This window comes from Saccopteryx bilineata, chromosome 10 (assembly GCF_036850765.1).
Source record: "Saccopteryx bilineata isolate mSacBil1 chromosome 10, mSacBil1_pri_phased_curated, whole genome shotgun sequence".
In the NCBI taxonomy this organism is placed as follows: Eukaryota; Metazoa; Chordata; class Mammalia; order Chiroptera; family Emballonuridae; genus Saccopteryx; species Saccopteryx bilineata.
This window is the reverse complement of record NC_089499.1, coordinates 81,001,153-81,017,401: the sequence shown is the minus strand read 5'-3', so window position 1 is coordinate 81,017,401 and position 16,249 is coordinate 81,001,153.

Genomic DNA, 16,249 nt, shown 5'->3' with positions numbered 1-16,249 from the left:
ATGCGCTGATTATTCAGCAATTGGTGTGGGAATATTAACTATCTGGGAAGAAAAAAGTCCCTATCTTCCATTATTTATGGAAATACTGTATTAAAAGTCTAAATAGATTAAAATTATGTATTAGAAATTATAAGATCACTCAGGGTATTCCTATGAGGACTCATATTTGAGCTGTAAAGTTGAATATGTAATTTGCTCATACCTAAGGAATAATGGTTGACTTTTTCGATTTAACCATATCCATATCCTATGCTTTGTGTCCAAGGGATGCTGCCAACTACATCTTCCACTTGCTCACATGGTCCCTTTGGTGATCAGAGGCTTGTGCATTGGAGAAGGCTGCCTGGTATTGGGGGTGAAAGACTTTGTGATGAAAGATGACAAAGCTAAACTCCCTTGACTCTCAGCCATTCCTCCCAAAACTAGGGTAGGGGCCCCACTTCATGTTCCTATAGCAGCTGCTATCTTCTGACTCAACCATTGTTGCTGTTGATTGTTCTGTTTCCTGCTAGACTGTAATTTCCAAAAGAATAGAAGCTCTGTTTGCTTTGTTTACCATTGGTCTGAACACCCACCCTGGTGTTCAGCAATGCTTTGTGGAATGTATAAATACGCACATTGTTGGCCTCATGAGTAGGGGTAACAAAGTTTGGTTAGGGAAAAAGGTAAAATGTGTGTAATAAGGAGACTGGCAGGCCTCTGTGAGCATTCCAGGTCACAAGGGAAATGTGTGGTTTGTGGTTTCTGAGGGGTTCCAGACAAATGAAGACAAAGCATTGGAATGTACCATTCCAGATCAGGATGGTGGCCTAGAGACATATGTGGAAACAACATAACATAATGGCTACTCCTTTTATGAATTCTTACACCATGCCAGGCACTGTTCTAAGCCCTTTATGTGTATGATTGCATTTATTCTTCATAGCAAACTTAAGGGACGGGTGCTGTTATTATCATAATTTTCCATATGAGCAAACTGAAGCTTAGAGGGTAAGTAACTTTTACAGTGTCACTCAGCTAGTAAGTAGCAGAGTCAAAACTCAAAATCCAGCCTGTTTGGCCCCTAATGTCTCCCAACAGACAGAATCTAGTAAAGGCAGGCTATGTAGAGAAGAAGCTCTTGCATCCCCAGCTCAACATCCTAGTTTATCAGCTCTTTTCTATTCTCTTTACTAAGATGGCAAACAAAAAAAACTCAAAGAAGAGCAATCTTACCAAACCAAACCTAGCCCTGGGAGAACTCAGGCCTCCCCGTGGTGAGAAGTGATTTCTGCTGTTCTTGTTTAGGGCCCTCCACGAGGGTACATGGTTCCAGCTGGCAGAGAATGCCTGTAAGACCACAGCATGCTCTAGAGCTCTCCCACCAGCACACACTCAAGCAAGAGCTCAATGTGGCTAGCTCACTTACAAAGCGCTCACCTTGACCTAATAAGATGCTTCAGCAGGTGAGAGCTGCTGCTTCAGTCTTTGCACAAGGACCAAACTTAAAACTTAACCATAAATTAGTGGTGGCTGTTAATCAACTGGATTGCTGTAATTGGGGATCTGCAATTTTAATTTGCTATGACTGATTGATTCATTCTACAGGAAGTCAGTGGTATTAACCTGGGCAATAATTACTTAGTTTGGGCTAATAGTATATGTGTTGCCTAAATGACTGATAGAAAATGGTCTTATATATACCTTAGTTTTCTTTTCTGTGTGAGGAAATAGTTGAAAATTTGTGAAAAATACCAAAACTAAAAAAGTGAACAATATTATATACTCGAATTGTCCATTTTCACCATCACTTAAGGTGAAAAGATGAAAGACAAGGGACAAAAAAAAACCCCACCCTTTTATAAATATTATTTAAATAATGATTCCAAAGTAAGAAATTTAAGTTCCTAATTGGAGAAAGTGATAGAAAATCAATCAGCTGCCTGCAGAATGAAAATAAACTGCTTAAATTAGCTTTGTGTGGCCTGTTGGTATTTTTAAAATTATTTTTAAATTAAATTTTTAAATTTGTGTTAACATGGATTCAAGTGTCCCACTCAATATAACATCATCACTCCCCAAAAACATGCTCCCCATTACACTCCCTGTGCCCTCTTTTCCCTGATTTTCTCCTTCTTTTCCTCTGGGATTTGCTGTCCTGTTATCTGTATCTATGTGTGTGTATATATGGCTTCACTAATCCCTTTACCTTCTCTTATCCTGTCCCCTTATTCCCCTTTTCTCTGCTCCCCATGACCCTGCATCAGCCTCTATTCTGTTCCTCAGTTCACCATGTTCATTAGATTCCACATATAAGTGAGATCATATGATATTTGTCTTTCTCTGCCTGGCTTATTTCACTTAGCATAATAATTGCCAGGTCCATCCATGCCATCACAAAAGGTAAGATTTCCTTCCTTTTCATGGCTGTGTAGTATTCCACTGTGTATTTGTATCACTGCTTTTTAATCCATCATCCACTGATGGACACTTGGGTTGTTTCTAGATCTTGGCTATTGTAAACAAAGCTGCAATAAGCATGGGGTGCATATATTCTTTTGAATCAGTATTTTGCGTTTCTTAGGATATATTCCTAAAAGTGAGATAGCTGGGTCAAAAGGCAGTTCCATTTTTAATTTTTTGAAAAAGCATCATACTATTTCCATGTGGCTGCACAAGTCCACATTCCCACCAGCAGTGCAGGAGGGTTCCCTTTCCTCTACACCCTCTCCAGCACTTGTTGTTTGTTGGTTTGTTAATGAGCACCATTCTGACAGGTGTGAGGTGATCTTTCATTGTGGTTTTAATTTACATTTCTCTGATAATTAGTGACGTTGAACATTTTTTCCCATGTCTATTGGTCATCTGTATTCCTCTTTGGAGAAGTGTCTATTCAGTTCCATTGCCCATTTTTTATTTAATTTTTTATTAATTTTAATTTATGTGTTAACATAGATTCAAGTGTCCTACTCAATATAACTCCCTCAGTACCCCATTGTCCTCCACTACTCCACCTTTGCCCTCTCCTCCTAACTCCCTCCCCCCTTCTCTTTGGGATTTGTTGTCCTGTTATCTGTATCTATGTGTTATGTATATATAATTGTACTAATCCCTTCACCTCTCTGTTCCCATCCCCTTATCTGCCTTCCCTATGACAACAGTCCCTCTGCTCCCTGTGACCCTGCCTCTGCCTCTATTTCATTCCTCAGTTCACTTTGTTCATTAGATTCCACATATAATTAAGACCATATGATATTTGTCCTTCTCTTCCTGGCTTATTTCATCTAGCATAATAATCTCCAAGTTCATCCATGCCACCGCAAAAGACAAGATTTCCTTCTTTTTCACGACTGTGTAGTATTCTAGTGTGTATATGTACCACAGCTTTTTAATCCACTCATCCACTGATGGACACTTGCACTGTTACCAGATCTTGGCTATTGTAAACAATGCTGCAATAAACATGGGGATGACATCTTCTTTTGAATCAGTGTTTTAGGATTCTTAGGATATATTCCTAAGACTATATTTTGCCCATTTTTTAACAGGATTGTTTATCTCCCTGGTGTTGAGTTTGAGAAGTTCTTTATAAATTTTGGTTATTAACCCCTTATCAGATGTATTGATGAACATGTTCTCCCATTGTGTGGGTTCTTTTTTTATTTTGTTAATTGTCTTTGGCTCTGCAAAGGCTTTTAGTTTGATATAGTTCCATTTGTTTATTTTGTCTTTTATTTCACTTGCCTGTGGAGCTATATCAGCAAAAATATTACTATGAGAAATATCAGAGAGTTTATGGCCTATGTTTTCTTCCAAGATTTTTATGGTTTTGCAACTTACATTTAAGTCTTTTATCCATTTTGAGTTTATTTTTGTGAAGGGTGTAAGTTGGTGCTTTAGTTTCATTTTTTTGCAGGTAGCTGTCCAATTTTCTCAATACCATTTATTAAAGAGACTGTCTTTACTCCATTGTATACTCTTGCCTTTTTTGTCAAATATCAATTGACCATAAAGGTGTGGGTTTATTTCTGGGTTCTCTTTTGTTTCATTGATCTGTATGCCTGCTCTTATGCCTGTACCAAGCTGTTTTGATTACAATGGCCTTATAATATAACTTGATATCAGGAAGTATGATACCTCTCACTTTGTTCTTCATTTTCAAGATTAATAAGGTGATCTGAATTTTTTTTATTGGTTTCATATAAATTTTTGGAATATTTGCTCTAGATCTGTGAAGTATGCCATTGGTATTATACTAGGAATTTTATTGAATCTATAGATTGCTTTGGGTAGTAAAGACATTTTAATTATGATTATTTTTTCTATCCATGAACACAATATATATTTCCACTTATTTGTATCTTCTTTGATTTCCTTTTTCAGTGTCTTATAATTTTCTGAGTACAAGACTTTTACCTTCTTGGTTAAATTTATTCCTAGGTACTTTTTGTTTGTTTGTTTCAATAGTGAAGGGGATTGTTTCCTTAATTTCTCTTTCTGACAGTTTATTTTTGCTGTATAAAAATGCCACTAATTCTTGAATATTAATTTTATATCCTTCCACCTTGTCAAATTCATTTATCAGGTCTAGTAGTTTTTTGACTGAGACTTTAAGGTTTTCTATGTACAGTATCATATCATCAGCAAATAATGAGAGTTTTGCTTCTTCTTTTCCAATTTCTTTTACTTCTTCTTGTCTGATTGCTGTGGCTAGACTTCCACTACTGTGTTGAATAAGATTGGTGAAATCTGGCACCCCTGCCTTGTTCCTGATCTTAAGGGGAATTAATTTTAATTTTTTAAATTGTATATGATGTTGGATGTTGATTTTGGAATAAATGGCCTTTATTATGTTGAGGTATGTTTTCTGAATTCCCATTTTGCTTCAAGTTTTGATCATAAATGAGTGCTGGATTTTTATCCATTAGATACAGAAAATGTTTTTTTTCTGCATCTCTTGATATAATCGTGATTTTTATCCTTCATTTTGTTTATGTGATGAATCACATTTATTGATTTGCAAATATTATACCAGCCTTGCCTCCCCAGAATAAATCTCAATTGATCATGATGTATGATCTTTTTAATGTATTGCTAGATCAGGTTACTAATGTTTTGTTGACAATTTTAGCATCTATGTTCATTGTGGATATTGGCCTATAGTTTTCTTTTTTTTGTAGTGTCTTTATGTGGTTTTGGAATTAGGTTATGCTCACCTTCTAAAATGAGCTAGGAAGTCTTCCCTCCTCTTGAATTTTTTAGAATATCTTGAGAAGGATAGGTGTTAGTTCTTTTTTGAATGTTTGATAAAATTCACCTGTGAAGCCATCTGGTCCAGGACCTTTGTTTGCTGGGAGTTTTTTGGTAACTGTTTCAATTTCATTTGTTGTGATTGATCTGTTTAGGTTTTCTGATTCTTCCAGATTGAGTTTTGGAAGATTGTATGTTTCTAAGAATTTATCCATTTCACCTAGGTTGTCCAATTTTTTGGCATATAGATCTTCATAGTATTTTCTTACAATCCTTTGCATTTTTGTGGTGTCAGTTGTTGCTTCTCCACTTTCATTTCTAATTTTATTTAATTGGGTTCTCTCTCATTTTTCTTGATGAGTCTGGTTAAAATTCTGTTCATTTTGTTTAATGTTTCAAAGAACCAATTCTTGGTTTTATTGATCTTTTGTATTTTTTTTAGCCTCTATCTCATTTATTTCCATTCTGATATTTATTATTTCCTTCTGTCTACTTACTCTGGACTTTATTTGTTTTTCTTTTTCTAGTTATTTTATGTAGGTTGTTAATTTTAGCCTTTTCTTGCTTCTTAAGGTATGCCTGTAATGCTATGAATTTTCCTTTCAAAACTGCTTTTGCTCTGCTCCATATATTTTAAGTTGTTGTATGTTCATTTTATTTTGTTACAAGGAAATTTTTTATTTTTTACTTGATCTCATTGTTAACCCATTCATTATTTAATAACATGCTACACTACTCACAAGAATTTAGGGGATCAGAGAATGTGCAGATACTCCAGTACTTTCAGCCTTTTGTATAGTGCATTTTCAGCAATGAAATAAGAGTTGGTTTTATATCTCATTTGCATAATTGAACAACTTTCTCTGACATTGTTTGCTTTTCTGATGTTTTTGTTTCATAAAAAATTCAAATGCTTCTTTTTTTATCATTTCATATTCACTTTGAAATATTCTCTAATTTTTGTGAGAAGTATATTTAGCCAAGTATTTGAATGTTTTCCAGTTGTTTTATTGTAGTTGATTTCTAGTTTCATTCCTTGTGATCAGAGAAGACACTTGATATGATTTTAATCTTCTTAAATTTATTGAGATTTGTTTTGTGTCCTAACATGGGGAATATCCTAGAAAATGTACCATGAGCACTTGAAAAGAATGTATATTCTGAATGTATATTTTGGGTGAAAGGTTCTGAAGATCTCAGTTAAATTCAGTTGGTCTAGTGTGTCATTTAAGGCTGCTTTTTTTTGTTTTGTTAATTTTCTATTTGGAGAATCTATCCATTGATGTAAGTGGGGTATTAAAATCCTCTAATATTATAGTATTGCTGTCTACCTCTCCTTCTATGTCAATCAAAATCTGCTTTATATATTTAGGTGCTCCTTTATTAAGTGCATAAATACTTACAGTGGTTATATACTCCTGTTGGATTGCTTTCTTTACTATTATGTAGTGATCTTCTTTATCCCTTACTAAAACCTTTGTTTTAAAGGCTATTTTGTCAGATATAAGTATTGCTGCACCAGCTTTTTATACTTTAATTTGCATTTGCATGAAATACTTTTATTCTTCTCTTCATTTTCAATGTATGTGTATCTTTTGTTCTGATGTGGGACTCTTGTAGACAGCATGTATTCAAGTACTGTTTTTCTTATCCATGCAGCTACCCTATGTCTTTTGATTGGAACATTTAATCCATTTACACTTAAGGTTACTATTGATATGTACTTATTTATTACTATTTTATTTTTTAAAGTTACAAGCATCTTTCTCTTGATTTCTTTTTTCCTTTGGTATTTTTACAGCAGGCCCCTTAATATTTCTTGCAGTACTGGTTTGGTTGTAATGGATTCCTTGAGTTTTTTGTCTGGGAAGCTTTTTATTCCTTCTTCAGTTTTAAATGATAGCCTGCTGGATAAAGTAGTCTTGGTTGTAGGTTCTTGTTTTGCATCACTTTGAATATTTCTTGCCAATCTCTTCTGGCCTCAAGTGTTCCTGTTGAGAAATGAGATGTTATTATTATGGAGGCTCCTCTGTAGGTAATTAACTACTTTTCTCTTGCAGCTTTTAGTGTTCTTTCTTTGTATCTTAACTTTGGCATTTTAATTATTATGTGTCTTGGTGTAGACCTCCTTGGGCTCATCTTTAATGGGACTCTCTGCATTTCCTGTATTTATTTGTGCGACTTTTTCCTTCATCAATTTAGGAAAATTTTCAGCAATGATTTCTTCAAACAGGTTCTCTATCCCTTGTTCATTTTCCAAGAACCCCTATGATGCGAATGTTGTTTCTCTTCATGTTGTCACACAGGTCTCTTAGAGTTTCTTCAGTCTTTTGAACCTTTTTTCATTTTGCTGCTCTGCTTCTGTGCTTATGTTTATCTTATGCTCTAAATCACTATTCGACCCTCCACTTTATCTAGCCCAAGGGCAAGCATCCCAGCCTTTCACAGACTCCATACACATAGCACTGCCCAAGCCAATGAAAAATATAAGTGAGAAAACCTAAAAAACACATTTTACAAACTTATTTGTCCAACACCATGTTAGTAGGACCCCCTATTTCAGGGATCTCTTGGTCAGGAACTCAGTATGAGTAAAGTAGGCCCTAATCCAGAACCGAATTCCTCAGACACTACTGTATACTCCAATTCTTTCTCCCAGTGAGGTGAGCAGCAGGTTCAGATGAGGTGGGGTTGACAGTTCCCTCTGCAGAAGTTCTTTCAGCTTGTAAGCCTCTGTTCTCAGGGAGGTGGACTGAGAGAGTCCTCCACTGGGGATGACTGTGCTCCCCCCAAAAGTGGTTGAGCCCCTTGAGCAGACCAACAATAGGCCCTTGGGGACCCATACTTTAAATGTTTGTGCCCCAAGCCTCTCTCCCTTCCCTCTGTGGAATCTAGCCCAGCAGGGCAGGATATCCAGCACCCAGGCCAGCTGACTGTGTAGCTCCACCCTATCCAATGCACATGAGCTGCTGTGCCTGTGCTGATCACAGAGAGTAAAACTCACCTCAGCTAAGCCTGGTGTGAACTCTCCCTTAGGAGGAGGATCACTCTAGCAAGGGTTGTTAGGTCCTGAACCAATACCCTCTGCAGCTAGCCACTGGATGTGCCAGCCCTGGGCCTCCCTGGAGGGAACCTGGCATAGGCCAGTGGGGGACACTGCCCATAACTGGCCCTCAGCAACCTTCTTGGAGCTACAAGCAACACACAGTTTGTGGCTGCCTCTGCTGGGCCCAGGTGCACATGGAAATACCAAGGTGCACACCTAGGCTGACTTTTATCCACACTGAACCTGGAGAAAGGTCTGCAGATGGCTGAGGTTTCCTGGGCTCCACCTCTTGCAGCTTCTGTTTGCTGGCTGCTTGTTAGGCTCGGCCACTGAAAAAAATCTCTGGTAGAGTGTAGAGCCTGAGGCAATTCAGGGATTGTGAAGGGTGGTGGGTGTAGCTCCCTCTCCTTGGCCCCAGGTATCAGTCTATCCAGACTTTTTTCACAGACCTTAGTAGGGTGTGTCCCCAGGATTAGTGGGTGTGGTCTCTGGGACCCAGGGTGGCCAGAGGAGCAGGAAAGACCACCAAAGATGTACCTGGGTGCTGGATATCCAGAGGTGTGGGCTGCCCACAATCTAGACAATTTCTACTGAGTCTCCCCTGAGGTGGAAGCACCAGTTATAGACTTGGGAGTGTGCGGGGGAAATTTCCAATCTCAATGCCAGAAAACTGAATCACTGAAGCACCCTCTGCTTCCTGGTTGACTTCTCAGAATAGCCCATTCTCCATAGGGAGGGTGTCCCAATGAAGCCTGAGCTCTATGTTGACCAGGCATCCCCGATTTGACTTCCCTGTGTAGTGGGACACTCCTGCCTAACAGCAAGGCTGACAGCCTCTTTAATACTACTCTTGAGGTGGCTATCAGGATTCTACTTATTGGTACCGAGACCAGTCACCACCAGAAGAAAGACATGACCAACACACAAGTTAGTAGCAAGAATCACACAGACAGTTTATTACTTACAGATCCTATGGTGTGCCTGAATACAGCTTGTTGGGACCCCATTGGTGTGCTTCTTTCAGCTGTTCTTGGTCAGAGCAGCATGGGGACAGTCCATGTTCAATGTTGGAGTCTGGATGACTGACTGACTGTGGTTTAGGAGCCCCTTCTGAAAAAACTTCACATGTAGCACCTCTCGCCATATGGTTATCACAAGTCACATAAACATCTGGCTATTGCCAAGGTTTACTCTTATTATTTCTTTGCACTCCTGTTTGGCTGTTCACCTGGCACATAAATATTTTTAATTTTATTTTGTATTTATTTCAACTATTTATGATATAAGTTTTCCTCTTAATATTTCCACAACTTATTTTTCTATGTTTTCTATAATAGAGGAGCAGGAAAGACCACCAAGGATGGGGCAGTTGCTTTTCCCCAGGCTGATGCCACTCTGAGGGGACTGCTCCTCCCAAGAAAGATGGTGACTGTAGTTTTGGAGAATGACTCAGCACAGGGCTTCCGGTGGCCATCCCCTATATTGTCTCTCTCTAGGCCACCAGCTTCACACTGTCCTCATGCAACTCTAGTCTTCTCAGCTCTCTCTCCACCAGAGCTCCGGGTAAGTGGTTGTGAACAAGATTTTCTGTGCAGGCCTTTTAAGATGGAGCCTGTGTCTCCAAGATTTCCTGTCTCTTTCTTGCAGACAGAAACCTCAGCTCTTTTTACTGCCAGATGCTATGTGGGTGCCTCTCCCAGGCTCTGGGGATCTAGGCTGGGTCACCTCCCTTGGGATTTAGGACCCATACCTCTCTGGGCAACCCTCCCCACAGTGAGAGTCCCTCCAGATCCTCCGGTGCAGCTCGCTCCTGGGAGTGGGACAGCCCTTTCTGCATCTCCACCTTTCCTACCAGTCTGGGTGTGGCTTCTTCGGTGATCCTTGGTTAAAGACTCCTCTTTGTTTAGTCCAAAGTTGGTTTTTCAAGATGATTGCTCTTAAATGAAGTGGTAATCCAATTTGGTCCTGAGAAATGGCAGTTGGAACCTCCACCTACTCCATTACCATCTTGGAATCTTCTCACCTGTTGGTATTTTAATCCTGGAAAAACCAAACTAAAGAGGCTTATTTTATAAGAGAATAGCACCAATACTGATGCAGGTATTTCTAGTTCAATGAATAAATTTATAAAGGAATATGATATACACTAAATTGTAAGAAATCACCACTCTGGCCAGAAAATAAAATTGGTACAACAGATGCATTTGTCTTTATGACCTAAACTCAAATGATATAACACTGAACTGCTAAAGACAAAAATAGTGATGTTGACTCCATCATACAGTATTTTGGCATAGTTTCACCTCTACATGAACAGGTAGTTCAGTTCTCCAAGATGAAGCTGGTTGCTACTCCATGGCTCCTCTTCAGAGAACAGGTTCTTCAGCAAGGAACTTGGGAGTCAGAGGGGCAGGGCCTCTCCCTTGCTCAAGAACAGCCTCACTTAGAGAGAAGTAAAGAAGCTTTCCTTTGAGAAGGTTTGGAGATCTCTGTCTAGATTGTAAAAGGAGAGGTTGGGAAAAGAAACCCCTAGTCTCAGGAGCCTACTTAGATTAATCTTGGTTGTGAGTTGAGGATCTAAAAACTTATTTCCTTAAACTCTTCATGTCAAATACCTTACAAAGTTCCTGTGTACCCCACCGAAGGGCATGTTTCAGTTTGGTCACTATTGTTGGTATATGAGACTGACTAAAGTCTGCCTCTTTTGGAAATCTCATGGAACTAAGGAAATGTTAAATGACTATCCAAGTCAGTGTGGTTTAGCCCAGTTAATACCTTTTGTTGATGGAGTCAGATAACCTTGGACCAAATCCTGGACCACAGTGGTGTGTGATTACAGAAAAAATCATTAAACCTCCCTGAACCTCAACTGTTAGAGCAGGGATCTCAAATTAGCGGCCCGCCGAACAATTTTGTGCGGCCCGCAGACTAATCCATGGGCTTACTTAATTTTATCCAAAATATTTTGAACTTCGTGGATTAGTCTGCGGGCCGCACAAAATTGTTCGGCGGGCTGCATGCGGCCCGCGGGCCGCGAGTTTGAGACCCTTGTGTTAGAGGAAGATGTTGTTAGGACCTTTCTCATAGTGTTACCAATAAAATGATGAGATCTTGATTCTTGTCTTCTTGAAGGAAAGCAGACATGAGACAAAGTATAGCAAGTAAAGCAAGGATTTATTGGCTAGCAGGAAATACATTCGGAAGGGACTGAGTGGGCACTCACTTGAGAGAATGAGTGCTCCAATTAGTTGCAGAGCTTGGGACAGTGAAACAAGGGCCTAGGATAAAAGAAGCAAGAGGAGAGAGCCTAAGAGGGCCTGCTTTGGTTCATTGGAAAGTCAGAAAAGGGGGCTTTGGAGATAAATTCAGGGGCTCAGTCCAGGATGAGCTGCCACTGCTCATTGCTCCCCTGGTTGCAAGTCTTGTGGAGCCCCTTAGAGCTTAGGAGAAAGAGAGGTAAGGCAAATTCACCTTAGAGGTGGGGGTGGAGTTCATGGGCAGAGTGCTCCTTGGAGAAAGAGAATGTTGGGTTTTTCTGTCTAAGAGTTTTTAAAGATGGAGACTTTAGGGGAAGTCCGAAGGGAAGATCTCAATAGAATATTCACCAGCTTTCCAGGTGTGTCCTTTTAGGGTCATGGTCTCCATGGATTGGCCAGCACCAGGGCAGGAGGTCATTAATCAACATAGTTGGTCCTGAGGTCAGCTGTGGCATAGTTTGTCTGGGTGCTTTTCTGCACCTGAAGCTGAAACACAACTGAGGCCTAGATGTATTTAATGCAGGTCAGAACCTCATTGTCCTGGGGGCTAATTTCTGGCTCCTTTGTTCACTTCCCTGCTAAGGGGGTCTAACCTGGATGACTAGCAACATGCCAGGGGAGGAAAGGTCAGGGTAGGCTCTAAACCACATGACCAGTGACATGAAATCAGGGGGTCTAACTCTTATGACCAGCAATATGCTAGTAGAGGAAAGGTTACCCTGGTGGCAAGATGGTTTTCCCAGTTTTTCACTTCTCTAGGCAGCTGGGGCTTTCTGCTCTGGGACCTTCTGCACCTATCCTATAGTTCTTGCTCTGCTCACGTCTGTCTAACTGCCTCCTACAATAGCACTACTGTGAGGATAGAATGAGATCATGTGAATACATTTTTACATTTAACTCTCTTGCACTCAAATGATTTATAAATTGGCATGGATGATGCAGAACTCAGATAAGTTAGAGGCAACATGATTGACACATGACCCCATGTCTTTTACTAAGAAGTTGAGCTATTTTTTGTAAAGTATGTGGCTGCAGGGAAGTGACCTCCTTAGGAAGACACTCAGAGATCCAGCTCAGTCACCTTTAGAGTTTGGGACATACTTTAAAGTGAGGAACAGTTCAAGACTTTTAGGTTATATAATGGGTGACAGGAGATCATGACAAGTAAAAGAACATAAAGGGATTTCTGAAAAATATATACCCTCTTCCCTAATTTACTATCAGTTATATCTTAACTGAAAAGAACAGCTAACCACTATGTAAATGAATAGTGATATAAAAAGTTAAGTAATTTTAATGGTACTAGATAGTTAATCATGAACAAATTAAACTGAAAGTCATGTGGTTCATGAAGTCTCCTTTCAAATGTCAGATACCATCAGTCTTTTTTCGTATTGATAAGCACAGACATCCATAAAATAATAGTCTCTTAACCTTTCCAGATTGCTTCTCACAGCTAGAACTCATTCATTTCAGGTTATATCAGTAAGTCAATTCAGCTTAGTTTGATAGCTCATAACTGTCCAGGCTGTTGTATTTACTGAGCCATGCACTACCCACTTTTCAAGCATGCTTTAGAAAATTACTTGTAAGACTATTTCTCTTCTGGGCACAATCAAATGCTTTAGAATGAACTCCATAACTGCAGATTCAACATAGCATTAGGCTTGGTAATACTATAAAAAATATTGCTTTAATAATAGCTTGAAGTTGCTTAGAGTCCACTGACTTTTCTCCTAGTAATTCAGCCAGATAACGTCTTACTGAGGGTGTGTGAAGGCCAAAGACAAGGCCCAATTTAAGAGACAACAGAAAGCTCAAGGTTAAGGTGAGGGGACTAGAATCAACACCCCCCCCCAAACGAGTTGGCTTCTTTGGAGGGAAGCCACTGACCTCACTTGAAGGTCAGAGTCTTCCCTGTGAGGAAACAGGGCTTAAGGGTCAGGACTGGCTTTCTGGTGAGTGGTATGATTTCTTTTCTGGGATCTTCCAGTTATTTCTCTTTATTACCAAGGTTATACAAACATTTAAGGAGTTAAAATTTATATTTCAATAGGTATATTTATATTTATTATAATGTATAATAAGACAAATATAATTAGTATACCAGTGCTATTATATAGTAGCTATATAATGAACAAGGCTAAGTAAAATAAATTTGTTGATTTAGTTGAAATAGAGGAAAGCAATAATAGTATGGAAATGCATGAACATGATGAATACCATAAATATGGCATGTAAGTTACTGGGTCTGAGAACATATTGAGGTCCAGCACAGGGGATGGGACTCTTGCTGAAGGTTGGATAGCAAGTGAGAGGTGGTGCTATCTTTAGAAGACTTTGTGTCTTCTAACTCCCAGGCTCTCCTGGGCTTGTGACTATAGCAGGGCCTCTTTTCTCTTGCACTGGTCCTATCTGCACTTCATACTTGAGTTCATCAGGAAGAAGGCATAATGCTTCCCTTTATATATCATGTGAAGAGTTTAACTTAGACAGTGAGGTATTAAAATCTTCAAGAGCACATTTCAAATGTGGGGCTTGAACATTTTACTGTCAATAGTTTATTGAGCAGCTGCTATGAGTGATGAGCTCAGGCCAAGAGTAAAACCTTTCCCTGGCCCTTTGCTAAACTTCAGAAGTTGGACACAGCTGGGGAGAGGAAGCAGTCACTAAACCAGTTTAGCACATGGCATGCCTCCCAGTCTGAGCCTCTGTTCCTTGCATGTCACACCAAAATCACTGCCACTCCCAATTACCATCCACTTTGAAAGCAATGAGGAAGATTGAAAGCAAGAAACTTCTGGTAAGAAATTGGTAAAGTAGTTCCCGTCATCTAGCTCCTGTCTTCCATTCACTTGACACTACCTACTTGATTTCTGAACCTCAGACCACTACAAGTTAGCATTTTCTTCCTCATTTTGCAAGTCCACAAACAGAAGTTTATGGTTAACTTGCTCAAATAGGAAAGTTAGGTCTCAATTCCAGGCCTATGTGACTGCAAATTCATAAGACTTACATTTGATATTATTTTGCATGTGGAAAAAAAGAGTCATATGAAATGAAATGGAATAACGCAAAGACACATGTAATTCAATGGTAGATTAGTTTGTGGAGACCTCTAGGCTAAAAGAATTAAAAGTTGAACAAATATTCGTTTTATTCATTTGTTTATCCAAACTCATTTTGAATTCTTCACTATGTGCCAGGCTTTTAGGGCTCATATGAAGTAGAAGTCGGCAAACTAATCCAATGTGAAATCCAGTGCACTGCATGATTTTGTACATAAAGCTTTATCAGAACACAGTCACAGCTTTGTTCATGAGTTGTCTGCGGCTGCTTCTGGGCTGCAGCAGCAGAGTTGAGTAGTTGTGACAGAGACCTTTGGGCCCTCCATACCTAAAATGTTTATTATTCACCCATAACAAAAAAAAGCATCCTGACTTTTGATCTTAGAGTTCCAGTTGATTTTGTATAAGGGATAGAATTTGACTAAGAAAGGAATGTTAAAACTATGAAGACAGAAATGGTCATGAAATCCTAACTTGGCCTCTCTAGTCAATCTTCATGTGACTTAGAGAAAATAGCAGTAGCTTTGAGCCACATTACCATAATTTGTAAAATGGAGATAGTACCACCTGCTCAAACTGCCTCATATGTTTCAGTGGGTTGGATGACATAATAGGTGATAAATAATACATTTTATTACATACTTATTCAACAGATATTTTTCCAAGCAATTTACATGCAATCTTTTATTTAGACCTCAGTGTAAGATGACGTCAGAGTAATGGCGAGGTAGGAAGTGATACCATTAAATCTCCCCCCAAACTCAACAAGATCTTCAACCAGAAACAGAAAAACCTATCCTTGGAGCCTCCAGATGTTTTGCAATACACCCAAAGGTATGGTCGAGCGAAAAATTGGCTAAATATATAACCAAACCCCGAAGGAAATAGGGAGTAAGAAATGCTCTGCCTTCCTCACTAACCTAAACAGGGCGGCTTTCTCTGGGATCCGTGAATATAGAAACTGAGGCGGGCAAAGGGGGTGAATAGATCCAGGCCGCGGCACAAACAGCCAAACCAGGCTGTGGCACAGATATCCAAGCCGAGGAAAAACTGATCCTGTGGCAACCCGGGCAATACAAGCTAACACTCACGCCAAACCCAAACAAAGAAAGACAAGCGGGGCAGCCATATTACCCGATCTCCTGGTTGGCGCATGAGAAATTTCTTCCAAAGCCCCGGGAGTGGGTGCCCACTGAAAGCGGAATCTCTGGGCAGCCCCAGCGCCCTGGGAAAGCCGCGCACGGGAGGGAGCGAGAACTAATTCCAACGGTGGAACTTTTCCGTGCTGGTGAGGGTTTCACTCAGACGGAAATGCGGCCAGCCTGATATCCTGGTCTGCATGCGCAGATAACGAGAGATTCCTCTGAGTGCCTCGGCAGTGCGTGCCCGTGTTATCGCACAGAGGGGCAGAGTCGGGGGCCTTTGTGTGGGCCAAAGCGGAATCTCGGGCCGCCCCAGCGCCTTGCAAAAGCCGCGCACGGGGACGGAGCGAGAGCCAATTCCAACACTGGAACTATTCCATGCGGTTGGGGGTTTCACTCAGAGCGTGAGACTGCTGGCTGGATATCCTGGTCTGCGCATGCAGATAGTGAGTGAGAGTTTCCTCCAAGCGCCCTGGAAGTGGGCGCCTGCCTGTGTTACCGGACAGA